Here is a 20,027-nt window from a genome sequence, read left to right on the forward strand (position 1 = left end):
CAATTTTTCATTGTTTCTCTCTCTCTCTCTCTCTCTCTCTCTCTCTCTCTCTCTGTTTGGCAGCCACCTTTCTATGGGTGTCTACATTTTATTGATTTATGGTAATACATGACCAGCCCCTTCTCTTCTGTCATTTACAGGTTGACCTCCTTTAGTTGAGGTTTTTCTAAAACAGGCACACAAAGCGTAAGCACAGGTAACCTTGTAAATTCAAAGGCTGGTTCCACTGAGTTAAAATTCTATACCATCCAGGTGCTGGATCTTGACACAAATGGAAATTTTAACTTGCAGCTTAGTGCTTCATGCCTCACACTGTGAATGGTTGCAACAAATCTGAGTTTATGAACCTAAGTTGGTGACATCTTTCCTTTTAGGCCAGTGGCCTTTAAACTGTGACGTGCATCCAAATAATGCAGCAAGCTGATTAAAAATGCAGAGTTTTGGACCCTCACCCTAGACATTGATTCCAGAGTTTGAGGGAGCTAGCGTGTACATTTTCAAAAGCTCTCTGAGGGTGATTCTGATGCAGATCATACTTCAACCTCCATGAAAGAGACTGAGAATGAGAACAGCAGCACCAGTCAGCTGGACCTTGACGCTGACAAGAGCTGGCCTGGCTCTGACAGCTGGGCCCTGTGTTTTCCTGGTGGACATAGACAATTTCACAGAACATCAGCATCAAACAAGGCCGCTCTGACCATGAAAAATCAAGACAAAAACAAGACCACTCACTCTCAGTCTGAACTGAGGAGAAAAACAAGAAACAAAATATCAAACATCACCCTCTCTCAGCAAAGATGAGGGACTAATGTTACTTCCCCAATTATAGTTCTGTCTTTGTTCTATCCTGGCCTCGCTGTAGATAGTATCTACTGAGGTACCCTATCATAGAATTGCTCCTCACATCGTCGACTCAGAGCAAAGCCCTGCTTCCTACACCTTCTCCAAGATCACTGAACCCAAGTCCCATCCTACGATGAATCTTTTCTAATACAATCTTGCTGAGATACCTCCATTCTTCCCCATGGTATGCTCTCTCTTTTGCTGAAACAGAGAACACACCTAACTAGCTCAATGACAGGTGGAGACATTGACAAGTCTCATCAACCAGACTAGTGCTTTCCATTCCTCCTCTGTCCCTAGGTGTGCTGGCTGTAGCTATGAAACCACTCAAGGATCTTACAATTCCTGGGTATTGCTTTTCTGTGCTGTGGAAATGTATGGGTACTTACTCTATCAGTCGTGATCCACATAGGGCAGTACACACAATGTGAGTCATCAAGTTCAGGTAATTTGAAAAGTCATTGTCAATAACAGATGATGAAGCACCAGCGTCTAGCAACAGCAGGGAGCTGTCACTACCTCTAGGCCTGAAAGAACAAGAGCAAGGAGAGGTTACCAAAGACCAAAGAGAGCCACGAAGAGGGCCACCCAACAGTTGCTGTGGCCTTCAGAACAGGCATGTGGCCCCTGCTCACTGACTGGCCAGCAAGGCCGGGGCAGGGGAAGAAATGCCCTGATCATACTCTTCTTCCTTCTTTTGATGTCCTGTCCAATATCTATGTGGAAGACAAATGAAGTTGGAGGATGTGGTGAACTTCTATAATTCTTTTTATCTCAGCATTTATTTTGAATACAGGTCTAACTTTCTTGTGCCAGAAGCCTCCCCATTGACACAGTTTTCATTTCTTCACCTCCTCTCAGGTCCTCAGTGTGCTTGATCCAGATGTCTGCCTTATACAATAGCCTCCTGGGAACCATCCCACTATGGGACATCTGGATACGACCTACTTGACTTGCTCCATTGACCCTCACCCCACATGGACTGTGCAGATATGCCACAGCGACCACCTCTCGGTCACAGCATGACTCCATGGAACTTATTCTGGCTTGCTCTAAACCCACCAATCAGAACTCCCCAAGGAAAAACTGCTTGGGTAATGCCCTGGACCCCAATAAAGCCCCATAGGTCTGCTCCCACCACTACTGGCTGAGCACTCACGTCCAGAATGGCCCCCACCTTCTGCTTGGCCCTGGGAGGCACACTGCCCTTTTCTCTCTGGAATCTGTAAGTAATGAAACTGCTTCTGTTGCTTCCTGGGTTTTCTTGAGCAGGCTCTGCTGCATCTGACCTGACTGGCACATTTGAACCTAGCTTCTCTCCAGGTCAGTGCTCCCCTAGAGTGTGGTTCACTCGGTCAGAATAAGCTGGACACAAATCAGACAAGAGCCACAAGAGTGTCTGCCAGCATAAACCAGTTTCCCGTAAGAGGGATCCCTCATCACAAGTCAGACGCTTAGGTGTCAGGCTGACTGCCAGGACAAAGAAGTAGCCTAGGAAAGGTACACTGGGAACCTCCACTTCTTCTGGAACCCCTCTGTTTCATAGGTGCTCTACGGAGAAGGTCTCAAGACCAAATTAGAGGAAAACACAACAGAGGGCCAGAGAGTCCATTATGCAGTTTATAAGATCAGCTTCCAGAGACACAGAGCAGGTGGAACTTGAGGGGCAAATGCAGAATAAGCAGGGCACTTACCAAGAGTCCTTGTTGTGTATTTGTAAACCTATTTATAACACCTGCCCTGTAGATACTACTGTTATTAGGTATTTTATGAATCCACAAAACTAAAGTACAAAACAAAGAGTCCTTGCTCCTAACTAAACAAAGTGAATGCTTGACTGAATAGCACCAACAATATTAGTAGACCAATGTTCGTGATTGTTGTGTGCCAGGTATTGCTTTCAGCACTTTACATCTATTATATTAGTTTCCTATTGCTGCTGTTAACAATTCTCATAAATTTAGTTGCATAAAAGAAAACAAATTTTTCTCTTACTGTTCTGAAGGTTAAAAATCCAAAATAAGGACTTTTAAGGACTAAAAAATCTTATAAGGGTGTCCTATTAAGGAATTTGGAGCCCGACCCCACAATATGTAGATCGTAGCCAACTTTTTCTTCTATCAGACGCAGTGTCTCTGATTTGATATCTAGCTCCCTGATCCATTTTGAGTTAATTTTTGTGGATGGCGAGAGAAAGGGATTCAATTTCATTTTGTTGCATATGGATTTCCAATTTTCCCAGCACCATTTGTTGAAGATGCTATCCTTCCTCCATTGCATGCTTTTAGCCCCTTTATCAAATATAAGATAGTTGTAACTTTGTGGATTAGTCTCTGTGTCCTCTATTCTGTACCATTGGTCCACCTGCCTGTTTTGGTACCAGTACCATGCTGTTTTTGTTACTATTGCTTTGTAGTACAGTTTGACCTCTGGTATCACTATACCTTCAGATTCACACTTCCTGCTTAGAATTGCTTTTGCTATTCTGGGTCTTTTGTTTTTCCATATGAATTTCATGATTGCTTTGTCTATTTCTACAAGAAATGCCATTGGGATTTTGATTGGCATCGCATTAAACCTATAGAGAACTTTGGGTAATATCGCCATTTTGATGATGTTAGTTCTGCCTATCCATGAACAGGGTACATTTTTCCATCTTCTGAGATCTTCTTCTATCTCTCTCTTTAGGGTTCTGTAGTTTTCATTGTATAAATCTTTCACCTCTTTTGTTAGGTTGATTCCCAAGTATCTTATTTTCTTTGAGGATATTGTGAATGGAGTGGTTTTCCTTATTTCCATTTCAGAGGTTTTGTTGCTGATATACAGGAATGCCTTTGATTTATGCGTGTTGATTTTATATAACCTGCCACTTTGCTGAATTCATTTATTAACTCTAGCAGCTTCTTTGTAGACCCTTTTGGGTCTGTTAAGTATATTATCATGTCATCCGCAAATAGCGATAATTTAATTTCTTCTTTTCCTATTTTTATGCCTTTAATTTCTTTTGTCTGTCCAATTGCTCTGGCTAGTACTTCGAGAACTAAATTGAATAGAAGTGGTGATAGAGGGCATCCCTGTCTTGTTCCAGATTTTAGAGGGAATGTCTTCAGTTTTTCTCCGTTTAGGATGATGCTAGCCTGAGGTTTAGCATATATAGCTTTTACAATGTTGAGGTAAGTTCCTGTTATCCCTAGTTTTTCTAGTGTTTTGAACATAAAGGGATGCTGTACTTTGTCAGATGCTTTTTCTGCATCCATCGAGATGATCATATGGTTCTTGTCTTTAAGTCTATTGATGTGGTGAATAGCATTTATTGATTTCCGTATATTGAACCAGCCTTGCATCCCAGGAATGAATCCTACTTGATCATGGTGCACAAGTTTAAATAATAACAAGAATAAACAAATGGGACTTACTTAAACTAAAAAGTTTTTTCTCAACAAGAGAAACAATAAAAGAGGTAAATAGAGAGCCTACATCCTGGGAACAAATTTTTACCCCCCACACCTCAGATAGAGCCCTAATATCCAGAATGTACAAAGAACTCAAAAAATTAAACAATAAGATAACAAATAACCCAATCAACAAATGGGCCAAGGACCTGAACAGACACTTCTCAGAGGAGGACATACAATCAATCAACAAGTACATGAAAAAAATGCTCACCATCTCTAGCAATCAGAGAAATGCAAATCAAAACCACCCTAAGATACCATCTCACTCCAGTAAGATTGGCAGCCATTATGAAGTCAAACAACAATAAGTGTTGGCGGGGATGTGGGGAAAAGGGTACACTTGTACACTGCTGGTGGGGCTGCAAAATGGTGAGGCCAATTTGGAAAGCAGTATGGAGATTCCTGGGAAAGCTGGGAATGGATCCACCATTTGACCCAGCTATTGCCCTTCTTGGACTATTCCCTGAGGACCTTAAAAGAGCGCACTATAGGGATACGGCTGCATCAATGATTATAGCGGCACAATTCACAATAGCTAGACTGTGGAACCAACCTAGATGCCCCTCAATAGATGAATGGATAAAAAAAATGTGGTATCTATACACAATGGAGTATTATGCAGCACTAAGAAATGACAAAATCATAGAATTTGCAGGGAAATGGATGGCATTAGAGCAGATTATGCTAAGCGAAGCTAGCCAAGCCCTAAAAAACAAATGCCAAATGTCTGCTTTGATATAAAGAGAGCAACTAAGAACAGAACAGGAAGGAAGAGCATGAGGAAAAGACTACAGTAAACAAAGACGAATGGGGGGAGAGAAAGGGAGAGAGAAGGGAAAGCATATGGAAATGGTAGGAGACCTTCAATGATACATAAAATTATAAGAGGTTATGAGGGGCAAGGGGGAGGGAAAAAAAGGGAGAGAACTGAACAACAGCAGAGGAGGTAGAGAGGGAAGATGGGAGGGGAGGGGAGGGGGGATAGTAGGGGATAGGAAAGGTAGCAGAATACAACAGTCACTAATATGGCATTATGTAAAAATGTGAATATGTAACAGATGTGATTCTGCAATCTGTATTTGGGGTGAAAATGGGAGTTCAAAACCCAATTTGAGTCAAATGTATGAAAGATGATATATCATGAGCTATGTAATGTTTTAAATAATCAATAAAAAAAAATCTTATAAGGACTAAAATTAAGGTGTTAGCAGGGCTGCATTCCTTCAGGAGGCCACCAAGGAGAATGTTTCTTGCCTTTTCCATATTCTAGAGGCTGCCCACCTCCCACAGCACCTGTTTCTTTCCAGAAATTGCCTTTCCAACCTCTGCTTCATCCTACGTCCTTCTTGATTATCACTCTCCTGCTTTCCTCTTTCACTTAAAAGAATTCTTGTGACAACACCAGAAAAATACACCTATGATACTGCACCTTGTAATCTCTTATCTCCAAATATTAACTAATCAAACCTGCAAATTCTGTTTTCCAGGTAAGGTGACACAGTCACAGCTTCCAAGACTAGGGTGAGTATTTTCTAAAAACAAGGACATTCTCCTATGTAACTACAATCTATCTATCAAAATTAGTAAACACATGTTGGAGTTACTACCATCTAATCTTCAGATCCCATTCAACCTTTAACCATTGGCCCCAATTTGCCTTTTGTAGTGAAAGAATCCAGTTCCAAATCATAGATTGTCATTAGGTGTCACTTCTCTTTAGTCTACTTCTGTCCAGAAGAGGTCCTCCATCTCTTCTTGACTTTCATGACCTGGACCATTTTGATAACTGATAGCTAGTTATTTTCTAGAATGTCCCTTAATTTGAATTTGTCTTCTGTTTCCTCATTCTTTTATTCAAAAATTTCATAAAAGCAAAGTGATGCTGTGATCCTTTCCATGCATTTTGTCAGGTGTCACATAATTTTTATTTATCTCATGTTAAGTAAATATTCAACTCAGATCACTTCTTTAAGGCGGAATCACAAAAACTTTTTCTCTAGAGCTTTGACTTTTTCCTTCATTGTTAATAATTAATAAATAATTTGTGAGGAGATATTTTGAAACTATGTACATATCCTGTTCCTCATCAAATTTCAATCCATTTTTATTATCTCCATAATGTTTTTATTCATGAGATGTAATTTAGTAATATAATCATTTTGGTGCTTAAACTGCCATTAGTTTTGCAGTAGGATCCCTCTAAGCTGGCTACATGTAGCTGCTTCACTCTATAAGTTCTTCCTTTCTTCTGGGCCACAAGAAGATGCTTCAGGCTCATGTTGTGCTTTCCATACCCCAAACTATTTCTTTCCTTTTTCTATTCAATTAATTAATTGGTCCAAACCATTTCTCTAAAGAGTCTTGACTCCTTTAGAAACCAAGATGAGGCACCAGATATCTTCGGCACTATTAATTCTTAAGGTGGACGAAGCTAAAAAACATAGATTACATCTATACTTTTCTATTTATGTCAAGAATCATGGCCAAACTGGTACCTTCAATTCCAAACCAATGCCCTGAAGTTCATTCTAGTTTTCCAGATCATGGAAGGAGACATCATTTTGCCTACTCCACCTATGAACTCCTCATGTGCTTAATCCCTATATTCACCTGAGGATTTAGATTTTTAAAAATTGCCAGCCTGATGTTCCATCATCCCCACATACTACAGTGTGCATTTCAAATAGCTCAGGGTGGGCTGGGGAGTTTCTTTGTAGTCTATTTGCAAATTTTTAGTAAGTTTGTGATTGTTTCAAAATAATGATAGGTTTATATTTTAAAAAAAAAAACACTCTTTGGATCAACAGACTATGAAGTACAATAGCATCCATAGTGCTCCTGGTAGTCTGGATGAGAAGAAGGTACTGTAGTTTGGATGTTGAATGTTCCCTGAATGTCCATGTGTTAAAGGCTTGGTCCCCAGGGTGATACTATTGGGGAGGTGGTAGAACCTTTAGGATGTGGAACCTATGGGAGGTCCTCAGATAATTAGGGATTTGCCCTTGAAGGGGATTGTGAGACCCCAGCTTCTTCCTCTTCTTCTTTTGCTTCCAGCCATGTAATAATCACTTTGCTCTGCCTCATGCTCCTTCACATTGCCACCAGCATAGAACAGCAAGTCTACCAGATCATGGACCAAAACCTCCAAAATTGTGAGCCAAAATAAACCTGTTCTCCTTATAAGTTGATTATCTCATGTATTTTATCATAGTAGTGGAAAACTGACTAGTACAAGTGCTGACCGTTTTCCAAATCAGAGAAAAAAAGAGAAAAGGAAAAACAGAATTTTAATCTCAGAAGGATCAGAGCTCAGAAAGGTGATTCCTGCAGCCTTAACACCCTAATATGGTGGTTCCGAATTGCAATTTTCAACTGGTCACCTCAACTGTCATTTACATATGGACATCCAACAGCAATCCAGACTGGGGCTTCACTCAGAAGCTGGAGGGACCCGATTAGCCAAGCAGCCATCTCAGCTGTGAGACAGCCTAGCAATATGGCAGAACACCTTGGCCCAATGTAATGACTGTATGAAATGCTTAGGTCTTCTTCAGCCCACTCAGTGAGAGAAAAACAGAATAAGTGTGATGACGCATTTGGATCTTAGGGATTCTCCTGAGTCCCCTACTTTATAAAGAAACCAAAATAGAAAGTGGTTCAAGGTTTGACAAATTTCACAGCAGCTGAGTGACAGGACTCAGAAAACCTCACATTCCCATCTCACCTTTGATGGCATTCCAGAATTGACTTTTGTGCATGACTCTGGCAAGATAGCAATACACTTTTGCAGTGGAAGGCCTCTTTGTTCCAGGTGATTAGGGCCAGAAGGAGTTTGGCTTATTAATAAAGTCAGTCAACATAGGGAAGTCATAAAAGGTGATATATAAATACCTTAAATGTTTTGTTGGATTGACGGATTTTCTTTTGGATGTGATCTTTGTCATTTCTGCTTAAAGCTCAGTCCTGACGAATCAGCTCTGACTCTTCCTGTTTCTTTAAAGAGTTAGAAGTTAAAGATACTTGTCAAACAATGAGTGCATAAATATTCTGGATTTATTTTTTTCCTGTTCCTCCTTTAGAATTGTCTTATCCTCATTTTACTGAATGTGTGACTGTGTCTCAGTTGCACTTTCTGCAAAATGAGATGTTACAGGCTGTGTTTTCTCTGCTCCAACCCAAGAATTAGCCAGTTCTCCAAATCTTGGCTCCTTTTAGTGGGGAACAGTATTAAAAACTGACATTGGACATAGGTGTACTGATCACTGTTGGATTGCTGCTGTCCCCACATCCTCGAGGCAAACAGAGCTAAGCAATGTCTATTTCTATGTATTTCTCTATTTATATATTTTGAAAACCGTGAGTCATACTGATGTCTCTAATTCCAAATCAGCCCACAAAGTTTGTTCTTACTTCTTCCTGTTCCATATTTGTAACTCCCTTTTCCAACCACAAATAAACTGGCTTATATTATCCTTAACAGATTTACTTATTTGATCAAGACTCCTGTAGGAAACCAGTTCATTTCCTCTACCATCCCCTTGTCTTGTGAACTCTATCACCCATATCCAGCCCCCTCTCTTTGTGGGCAATCTCCAAACTGTAAGTGGACTCTGACACTCCATGCTGGGTCACCTTCACATAGAATGCCCACTCCATTCTGCTTTGATTCCAACTCAACATGTTACGCAGTCTCCTTCTCCTTGGACATCTTCCTCAATCTGTTCGGGCTTCAATTCCCCACACTGAGCCAATTCCTTGCATGCACACATGGATTGCCTTGCTTAGGCTCTGGCACCCTAAGTCAGGCAGACCTGGTACTCTCTATACAAGCCTCAGTCCATTCAGGCTCTGGCATCTCTGGTACCCTCTCTGTGCCAACATAGCCCCCCTGCTACTTTTGGAGTAGATGCCAACCTTATCCTTTACCTCCTGAAGACATTAGGACTGAATGTTCAGGAAGGAAAGGGGACAAGGAGCATAAGTGCTCCGTCTTTGTCTATAGTATCTTCTCTGACACAATGAAGACAATCAATAGAGCAAATAAACAGAATAAAATGTTTGCACTCTCCCACTGATGTCTCACATCTTGACCTATAACATGCAGAGAGAACTATTTCCATATTTATTTATCCACAAAAGTGGTCATTGCCAAAAGACAGAATTTATTCAATCCAAACACTCTCAGCATCCAGATTGTTGTTAAGATAACCAGTCGACACTGTCTTTTTTATTTCTTTTCACTCCATTCCTTCAGTGCAAAAGCCTTACCTAATTCATCTCACAGTATTTAGCTCTGTATGTATTTTTGATAGACATAAAGAGCTGGCACACATTGTACACTTCATACAGCAGAAGAGTGAGACAGACATGCATTCAAATCACTCTCATTTACCAGCTGTGTGAATTTGGCCAACTTAGTAACCTTCATCTGCCTCAGTTTCTTTAACTGTAAAATGGGTGGCAATATCTACCGTTCAGATTGTCATAAGAGTTAAAGATTACACACACACACTCACACACACACACACACACACACACACACACAGACCATATAGTAAAATGCTCTCTAAATGTCCATTATTATCACTTCTACATCCTTGGCAAAGCCTCGTGTGTGTGTGTGTGTGCGCACGCATGCATACAAGCATGCACATCTATGTATCTGCCTGCTTCTCTGTTCATTTTTTTCCTTCAAAACCTGAGACCCCAAGGAAAATTTCTGGCATATAAAAACTGATCAATAACAACAGTTCTAAATACCCAGAGAATTAGCTTAATTTCTCATTGAACTTTAAATAACTTTATCACCTTCTTTTCTCAGAAGTCTTTGACTGCAGGAGCATATTCCCTGTTCTTCCCTGATGGATTTTCATCTTGGCAGTTTCAGGATTGTCCTCAGATCTTCAGCATGATCCCAATGTGCTCTCATTACAGCCAGGGCAAGGGAAGGCAGAAGCATCATTTCTGAATATCTTGCCTTCAATTACCAAGAAGATGCCCTGCCACCTACTCTTGGGAAAGTCCTTCCTTTCTCCAGTTGGTTTGCCTCACTACTCTCAACCCCGCATTATGGGATTCCCTGTTCCCACCATGTTTCGAAGACCATTCCAAGAGAAGTAGAACCATAAGAGTTGTAAAGAATTTATTGGTCCTTTCTGCCCCAGTTAGTTGGAAAAAAATCTATATTTGCTGCTGTATAAAACTATTCTGTGGCATCCTGCATTTCAGCCTTGTCTTTGAACCACTTCTGCTGAAATAATACTTTTCCTTGGTTATTTTATTGTAATTTTATAGTGTAGAACGCTTCCTCTGATTATACCAAAGCCTCGTGCAGAGTGAAGTATAGCACCTCTCTTGCATGATGAGATAGAAATTGTTATCCTTGCCCCCATGACACCAGAGTAAAATGGGAAACTGCACTTGTCTAATCATGAGAATCCGGACCATAGAAGAGGAGGATAGAATTGTTTCCTTTTTAGGGGGTTTAATTAAAATCATTACTTAAAAATAAGCATCGTGACGACATCATGATTGAGCTATTTTCAAAGGGTGGAACACCTATGAGAATTCCCGGTTCCATGAGAAAGCATCTCTTGGTTTATGCATGTATGTTTGCTGGTTTCAAAACATTAAAAAGAAATCTGTCAGTCTTCTGGAAATGGTGGCACTGATTATTTCACGTGGTCTAAAAGTGAAAAGGATATCAAAATAACTTCATATTTTACAATATTTTAGAGGGTCATTATAAGACATTCTCTTTTACTCAGCAAGGATTAAATAACCACATCTATGTTTTTTATTGCTGATTTCTACGATTAAAGCAAGTACATATAAGCTGAGCTGATTGCAATATAAAGAATTATTCTCTTGGGTCCTACTTGTATCCATTCTCTTTCTACATTTAAGAAAACCCATTCATCAATGACTCTGCAGTAGCACCAGGACTTAGCATGCGCATATTATCTTCTCATATTCCCTTGCAGTCTTCCAAAATCACACGTGTGCATGTGGGTATGTATACACCCGCCCACACTCACAAACATACGCATGCAAGCACTTATAATGGCATCCAAACATATTTACCCATAATTATATTCTAGGCACTTTCTCAAACACAGATATTTTTGCATTCATTTGTGGAACCTGCGAAGAATCCATGCTAATGTTTGGAGTCTTAAAGCAAACTGTAATCTTATAAACAGCGAGGTGAACCTCAGAGGCAGGAGTCTTTTGATATGCAGCATAAGTGAAATGCTGCATAATATAAAATGATGGCGCTATTAATCCTACGGCACTGGTGGTGCCCAGCCCCCCCCTCACTATTGATACCAACACCATTGTCTCGGGCTTTAAACTTCATCAGTATGCAAACGGAGTGTCACTATGATGGGTGGTAACTTGGTTGGATGCACTTTCTACATTTCTGGCAAATGAGTATAATTATTTTCAGAGCTGCGGGCAACTCATGCATGTTTTATCCCCCATCTGGACCGGCACGGTACACAATAGTGATAAAAGATGATGTTCCCCCTTGGATGTTCACAGGCCATCATCGACACAGTCCTGATGAAATGGCCATGTATCCCCTAGCAGTTCTATATCTGCCACAGCTTGACAACAAAATTATTTCCCCATAGTACTAAAACACTTCAAATATTCAAGCCCTCTGTGCATATATTTGTGTTTTGAAGCATTCAGCGTTAACATAATGTGGTAATTTATAAACTGACAAATTAACTATGCAGAAATCACAGAGAGGCCTTATGAGGTCTGCAAAGCAGCAGAAAAGAAAGCAGAAGCTTTTTGCGCTCTGTAATAATAATAATCCTATCAACTGTCGCAGATTGCCCGGCCTCCCATTGTTACAACCCAGCCGCTCGCTCCAGAGCTTGCTTACTGTAGGTGATTCCGCCTGCCTGCCCACCAGAGGTGCCTGCCTCAGACAACGCCAGCAGGGAGACTGGCTATGGCTGCAGAGGGCCATCCCTCTCCAGGTCTGGGGCTAACAGGCTAAAGGGCACCAGGGCACCAGTAAAAAATAAATAAATAAAATAATGCAAGTTGCCCCCATTGATCATTTAGGAGCAGAAAGGGAAGGGACGTGTAGAACGGAATCGGGGGGATGCAAGATTTGCCTTCAAGACAGGAAGTGCATTTAGGACTGGCAAAAGCAATTGCAGCAAAACTGAGATCATGCACATGAAAGGAGAATCAGCCTTCTTTGTTTTGTGGTTATAAAATCATTTTAATGATTAAAATCCATCATCTTGCTAGTCCACTCTAGCAAATGCTGGCGATCCTTACAGGCCCACTATTGATCCTCAGGCAGACAACTAAAAAGAGGCTGCATTCATCACAGGACGCAAAAGAGCGCATCTTCACTTTTATTGTTTTAGCTTAATTCTCTTTCGGATGAATTAAAGACTAATTTTGCTAGACCAAGGGGAGAGTCTGTGCATCTTCTGCTGCCCCCATCTGTTTAGCATGTGGATTCTTAGAAGGCCGGAGTAATTTTTTGAGGCAAGCAAGTATTTACAAATTCTTTATGAAAACACCGAACATTCCTTCATGATATGCCAAGCCAGCTCTGCTTCCTTCCTCCCCCTCTGCACCCTGTTCTCCACTCGCCTCCCCCAATCACCCCACCCACCCACACAGGCACACTTGCTATCTTGCAGATTCACACATGCATGCTACACACACACACACACACACACACACACACACGTCGTCCTTTAAATGGTATGTACCATGCAACGAGGCCTACCAAACATCAGACACTCTTTATCAGCAGTTGTGCCAGGGTCTCCATGGCAACAGTATAATAGATTTGCCCTTATTCAATCCCAGAGGCCACATTGAAGCGCAATGCAAAATTTGCTGGGGCCTGAATTCCTTTCAAGCCATGGCTCATGTGTCAGGAAACAAGTCAATGCACAGACAGCACTGCACATAAAGATGGAAAGGAACCTTTTCTCTCCACTGCTGTTTGCTCACAGTGACATTCAGAAGCCCAGGCTCTTCTAGATCTCATTTCTGTCTCGTTTTCTAGTTATTAATTCACTTCTTTGGATGGAGAGGCGAGTGGGGGAGGGGAACACTATGCTTTGCAATAATAAACCGCCAACAAAAGTGCAAAGCCAGCTGCATAAAAACGAAGGGTGCATCCCAGCCTCCAAGGTTACATAGGATTCAATATGGCTGAAACCCAGCACCGCTGCAAACTCAATGCAGGAGGTTGATGCACCTCAGTGACAAGCAGGACTGAGCATCCTCGCCAACCTCCTCGACCCAAACTGGAGTGGCATTTTGTGGTACTCAAGCAACCACCCCCAGGGGAGGAGAGGCGGAAGAATGGACATGTGCCCTCTTGTCCTACAGCCAATCTCAGCAGGCAGGAGGAATTCCCGGGAGCTCACACCTGAAGTACACTGTGGTTAAAACAAGCACAGCTTAAAAGTTAAACAATCATTTGTTTCAGGTTTATTTTAATCATTAGCTTTGGGACTTCCAAGATGATTACTTTGTGGGTTAATTATTTTCTGTGCTGTGGCTTTCCAAACCTAATTGCTCAACTTCATTATTGTACATAGTGATCCATAGCCGGTTCCTAAAATTACCTGTCCAAATATTTTCCCTTTTGATTATCACTGAGAATTTGCTATTTTTCTCCCTGAGTTGAAACTTTGCATAAATGACTTGGTTGGGAGATGATTGTGTGATTTTGAAGATTAAACTGGAGATATCACTGGGCAGGTGCTAGAACTCAATTAGCACTACTATCAGGATTTAGAAGGAGACTCTTATGGGGCTTTGCCCAGGTGAAGCCTGATTAACCTCGGGCCAGCGGTTTTCATACTTTAACAAGCATAAAAATCACCTAGAGTGTTGTTAAAACTCACGTTCTTAAACCGTATCCCCACAGATTCTGATTCAGTGGGTCAGAGCCAGGGAATGAGGGATTTGCTTTTCCAGAAAGTTCACTGGTGATGCCCGTGCTGCTGGTCCAAGGACCATACTGTGAGAACCACCAACCGGGGCCAGCCTCCATGAGCAAAAGTTCCTCAAGCTCTGGATGAAATTTATTTTGACTGTTTTCCATAACTTCACCTTGTGTTCCTTCTGAGGGTAGTATTTATCATCCTAATATAATTAGCCCCTTCTCCAGTGGGTCAGACCTAGAATTTCCCAGAGCCTCTGGTACACAGAAAGGATAAAAGCCATAGAATGAAATGTGAGAGAATAAGAATGTATCTTTAGGACTAGCACTGTACCTGCTATATATTAAGATTTGTGAGTGAAAAAACATGATAGAATTTCAAGGTTTCTGTATTTCAGAGAAGAGACCTTGAGAACATACTAGTGTTGTTCCATGTTTTAATTTTTACAGTGAAATATATTCAAAGGTCTTATATCGGTTTTATAAAGTGGCACATGGATTTTCATGGCGGATGGAGAGTAAATAATGCTTTAAATTTTCCTAAGAAGCTGGAACCATAGAATGAATCACTGTAGAAAGCAAAATCCTTTTTAATTAAAAACACAGCCATATGTAGTGCACGCACCTATAGTCCCAGATACTGGGGAGGTTGAGGCAGGAGAATCACTTGAGCCCAAGAGCTTGAGGCCAGCCTGGGCCACATAGTAAGACCTCTATCTGAAATAACTAATTAATTAATTTTTAAAACAACATCACTCTAATTTATTTATTTCTGTAAGTTTGGGATTTCTTCAAGTTGAAATTATTGCTTTTTCAGTTTAAGAATAACCAGCTTCTTCTTGAACAAAATAAAAGTGTGCATTTCTGCCCTACATTTAAAACCCAAAACCAGACTCCACTTAATTTCATGTGCCTGCCAAGTTGACCCCCAAATCTGGGTCATTTTAATAACCAGTCTTAACAACAAAAACTTGAGCCCATGTGACATAACACTAACTTAAGATGAGTCTCCTTGCTTTGCCCAGGGTTTCTTTGCTGGTGTAAAGGAAGTGACCCACTAGAAAATGACACCTGGGGGTGGACTGAAGGGAGTGTAAACAGTGGGTTGTTGTGATCTGCTTTGTGAATTACCTAGGCTAGGGGGCTTCCTGATAGGCAACTCATAATGTTTTCAGCACACTGTGCAACATGCCTTCACTTCTGAGGTTTTTCTTTCCAGAACAAGGCTAAGTATCCCAGGGTAGCCTGCCTGTCTGAAGGCAGGGACTACCCTTGCTGCCCTTGCAGATGGAGAGACACTGTGAAGACAAGAGCTCACCTCTCTTCTCTATGGCTTTAGCCTTCAATCATCCCACGGGGACTGGCAAGAAATGCAATTCCCCTCAAAATAAACCCAAATACACAGAAATGGTAGAATTTTTAAATGAGAACTTCCTGCTTCCTTATGCCAGAGAGAAATATTAAGGCTTAGACAAGGTAGATCCCAAAATCATGATTAGTCAGAGGGAAAGTGAGCCCAGCACCTAGACTCCACTGAAGTTGCTCTGTGCCACCCTGGCCCATTTTGCCTGCCCAGGAAAGGTGCTGTCACACTGCTGGAGGAGAAGATGGCCACTCCCAGACTCACCACCATACCACAGACAATCTAAAGGAAAAGATGAATGCAGACTGCTATCAACAACTTTTAATTCAACAAATATTTATTGAGCACCTGCTATATGCCTGGTGCCGCACTGTGCTTTGACTGCATCAGAGTGGACATGACATGGCAGTTTATTACAAAGTGGTTACAACCAGTGAGGTCTGTTTTTCATCACTTTACAATAGCCATCTCTTCTATAAAGCTTTGCCAAATGGGAATATGCCCCAGTGTGTCCAAAGCCACAGATTAAAGTGATTATCAACTTTCCCATTTTCCTTTATTGTAAATTACCCTGTTCCTTTGTTTGTATGACATGTTTTCCTATTCATATTTTAAGTTTTGGATATCTGGGATGGATCCCGTTCAAACGGAAAATGGGTGATTGTCCTTTTATGTTCTGATATAGATTGAGCTGTGTCTTAGAATGATGTGGAAGAATCGAGGTACTACAGGGATTAAAAGTGTGCTCTTTTTAAGGTTCACTATTTCAGAGTGCCACATAATATATCAGATTTAGGTACTTTTTTAAAAAGATGAACAAGGTGTCCAAGCAGTCTGCCCCTTGTGAGGAGCCCCTTCCAGCTTCACTTCACTGCACTTGTACTTTTTGCTCCTCTGCATTTGGGATACATAGAGGGGACCCTGGTTTAGATGACACAGTGTTCATAAATTCCCGAGTCAGGAGGATAAAGTGTCTGAAGGAAGAGCATGATGCTGAGAATTCCAGTCAGAACCCGAACTCGAAAACCACAAAGCACAGGTACCTTAGGATGAACTGGCTCATTTTGATGTCATAAACATCCTAGAAGAATTCCCTTTGCATTTGATTGTTCCAACTGCTGTTAAACTCAGTTCTTTTAATCCCAAGAAAAGCTGGTCTGTCACTTCAGGCTGTGTTGCTGTGGTTTTGCACCTTGCCCCTGGCCTCTGTTCTTTGGGACCAATACAGAGTTTGGATCCTGTCTTTCCCCACTTGTCCTGTCCTGCCACTAGTCCAGCCTCTACTGGGCTGGAGTGGCTAACAAACCATGCCTTTCTGGCCAAGTGGAGCTGAGGCTCTGTGCATGGTTGTTTCACGGGGCCACACTGCTGTCCTCCTAGCTGCTCCATCAGGACACTCATCAACAGCTGTGAGATGGCCGGAATGAAAGAAGGGCCTGGAAAAGCTTCTGGAAACATCAGTTCACAGGTCATGACAACCAGCCAAACAATACTGGATTATTCAATGGGCTCCAGTTCATTTTCCTCTGCTCCTCCCCCACGGTTACCCTTGAGAGAAAACTAATTTGCAGAAAAATAGCCCTTGCCAGCTAACTTCTTCTCTCAAATGTATGCTGACCCCGAACTCTTGTCTCAGTGGGTCCTTATTCTCCTGGTCAATGCTGGAGAGTTCTGAAAAGCTGTCTTCTCCTTTAAAACACCTCCCCCAGCCCGCTCAGCTCCTGAGCCTGGGTGATGCTTTCTTTCCCTCCTATTCTTTGCTTCTCTTTTTAAACATGTGTGCTGAAATTGGCACTTTCTCTTTTCAGTTCACTCCCTTTCTAGTATTAATGCAGGCAGCAACGGAGAAATGTGCGCAATTTTTCCAGTCTGTGCACCCGGCGAGCCCATGGGTGATGGATGCAATGTAACATGCTCTCCCTTACAGATCACTATTTAAGCGAAGCGCCTGGGCCGCCTGGTGATACATGGTGTTCTCCACAGCGCCCTGCGCACGCACACGGGGAGCCCAGGCTGCCTCCACCGTTGTCTGCGTAAATAATGGGGCTAATGGCATTTGGTGCAAATGAGACTCCTATAGAACACATCGGGCTTGTTTATCTCATTATTATTTCTCTTTGTCAAGAAGCTTTCTCCGTCTTTCCTCTCCAAGGCTTCCCCAGCGTGGTCTGCCTTGGTTAGCGGGGCGGGGGGTGCGGGGAGGAAGGTCTCAGGGAGTTCAAGATGTTGTAACTAATATTGAATGCCAGGGAGAATAGATGCCAAGGTCAGGTTAAGAATAAAGAAAATTGATTTAGAGGTCAGGGTCATGATGTGAAAGGCCTGAGTGCTGCCAAAATATTTTCATTATCACTGTTTTTGTTATGGAAAAGACCAGGTCCTGTGTAAGAAGGCTAAGAGGAGAGAGAGGAGTCTAAGAGAAAACTACGGAAATCAGAATTCTGTGATTTATTGGGTTTGGGCTTCCCTAGTTTCTTTGCCTGGCATTTAATGCCTTCCCTGTAAAAGTCAGTGGATGGGCCTTGAAAATGAAGCTTTGCCCCCAGAATGAGCAGTTCTGGGCTTAGACTGAACTGACTCTCTCTCTCTCTCTCTCTCTTCCCAAGCTGGAGACAAGTTCTTTCCGTTCTATTTGCAGGAGTAAGCTATTTCATGCATCACTGTGATTCTGCTTTTCACCCATGCCTACAACATATCTGCAACGCAGGCCTGTATATTTTAACAAAATCCTGTTATTATTGGAGCTCTGACCCGATTTTGTTTCTATATTCTGAAGCAGAAAAGACTCCAGTGGCATGAAATTAGCAACACATTCTGCTAGTGTGTTAATTGTGTGAGAGTTTTTGGCAGGAGACTCTCCTAGCACAACACAGAATTTATTTTTTTTATTTTAGTATGGTAGCGACTTCGTATTGTGTTTAAGGAGAGGCACCATGACTTAAACCACTTGGGATTTACTGTACATTCAAGAAAAGAAAAAAAAAACCTTCCTAATGCAGTGGTGCACAAGGAATTATGTAATTTTTTTAACTTAGCAGGGAAGCTGCTAGTGTTGATTTCTACTTCTTTATGAGAAATTGGCATTCCCACACAGCGGTTTGAGATGTCCTTGGGCCCCAGTGTGGTATCAAAATGCAGTTCTATCTGGCCAGTAGCAAATTCCCTGCATTGATAAAAGCAAATACACTTGAAAAGAAGGAAGTCAAAAATCTTGCAGTCTGGAATAGCTATTCTTTTCTCATGGAGAGTCCTTCTGAATTCCCCAAAGACAAAAGAGTGTATTACACAAATATGGCTGGGCCCATAATGGGGATGGCGGCAAGTCCCAGAAAGGGGGAAGGTAGGCAGACATGCCAAGAGATGGACACTGTGGAAGAGGGTGGACCCCTGCCTTTATCTTAGGGATAGGAGGCATCTCTGGGTGAAGAAGAGGGTTGAATGCCTTTACCTGAATGGCTTATGGAAGGCACTGGGTCTGTTGGCGTGTGCAGTCTTGTTCATACCCTAGCCTTAGCCTAGATATGTCAGCAGCAGCCTCTCTCACACTTCTTCTCCTCTGATCCTGGATCCTTGCCCATCTCCTCTTCTTACATCTGAGAGGCTCTTAGTGGCAGCTGCCTTTGCTGGTGTCTAGCTGTTCCCTCCCTTCAGTTTGAGGCTCAGCCCAGCAGTTCACACAGTGCAGACTGTGTCCCTGGTAGTATTACTTTGGTAACAAGTCTTCCTCTTGAATAAGCCATGGCCTGAGTCTGCTTCATGCTGTACTCCAGACAGACAGAACAGCACTCAAATCCAGCCCTCCTGCTTTGCACCTCTGGGAAGATTATTTCTTCCCAGGGTCTGGGTTTCTGCCTCTGTGAAGGAAGCACACTTGAGGCAAGAACTAAACAAGGTGATGGATGTAGAGCACACAACCCTGGGGCTAGCCTATGGCCCCATGTGGTCCTTTTGCTTCCTGACCCCACAGTCATGGAAGTCACATCTATTGAATCCACATGAGGGGCCAGCCTCCATGCTAAGCTAGGCATGAACGGAGATGTCCCCAGAGGTACCACAGAGGACATACAACACCTCATTTAATCCTCACTACCTCAAAGGGGCAGAATTTCAGTTCTCCACCTGCAAACAGAAAATCTGAGGCTTAAGCAAGGGAAACCACGCTGTGAAGGGCAAAGCTGGGTTTTCACCTCGATTTGTCAGATTCCATAGGTTCTTCTTTTAACTCAGTGCTTCTTTACCAGGGCTATCTGGGGAGCTTTTAAAACACTGATACCAAGACCCCTGCCCAAGAACAACTGCATGGAGGTGGGGTTGAGTGTATGTAACCTTTAAAAGTTAACAGGAGGAGTCCGTTCTGATGCCCAGCAAGTGATGAAACTACTGTCTTAATTACGTACCACTCTCTAGTCCTAGACTACTGCCCAGC

General features: G+C 42.1%; 1 long non-coding RNA gene across 3 annotated transcripts in view; it reads left to right on the forward strand.

The window, feature by feature from the left end:
• The window catches only part of LOC308647649, a 72,917-nt gene that overhangs the window by 18,745 nt on the left and 34,145 nt on the right, over positions 1–20,027 (forward strand). The window contains exons 3-5 of one of the 3 annotated variants that reach the window (XR_014021674.1): positions 1,705–2,068; positions 5,786–5,819; positions 10,120–10,927. This is a non-coding gene — a long non-coding RNA (uncharacterized lncRNA). The other 2 variants (XR_014021675.1, XR_014021673.1) reach the window with 2 other exon arrangements.

Source organism: Spermophilus citellus (assembly GCF_964194105.1).
Source record: "Spermophilus citellus genome assembly, chromosome: 1".
NCBI lineage: Eukaryota > Metazoa > Chordata > Mammalia > Rodentia > Sciuridae > Spermophilus > Spermophilus citellus.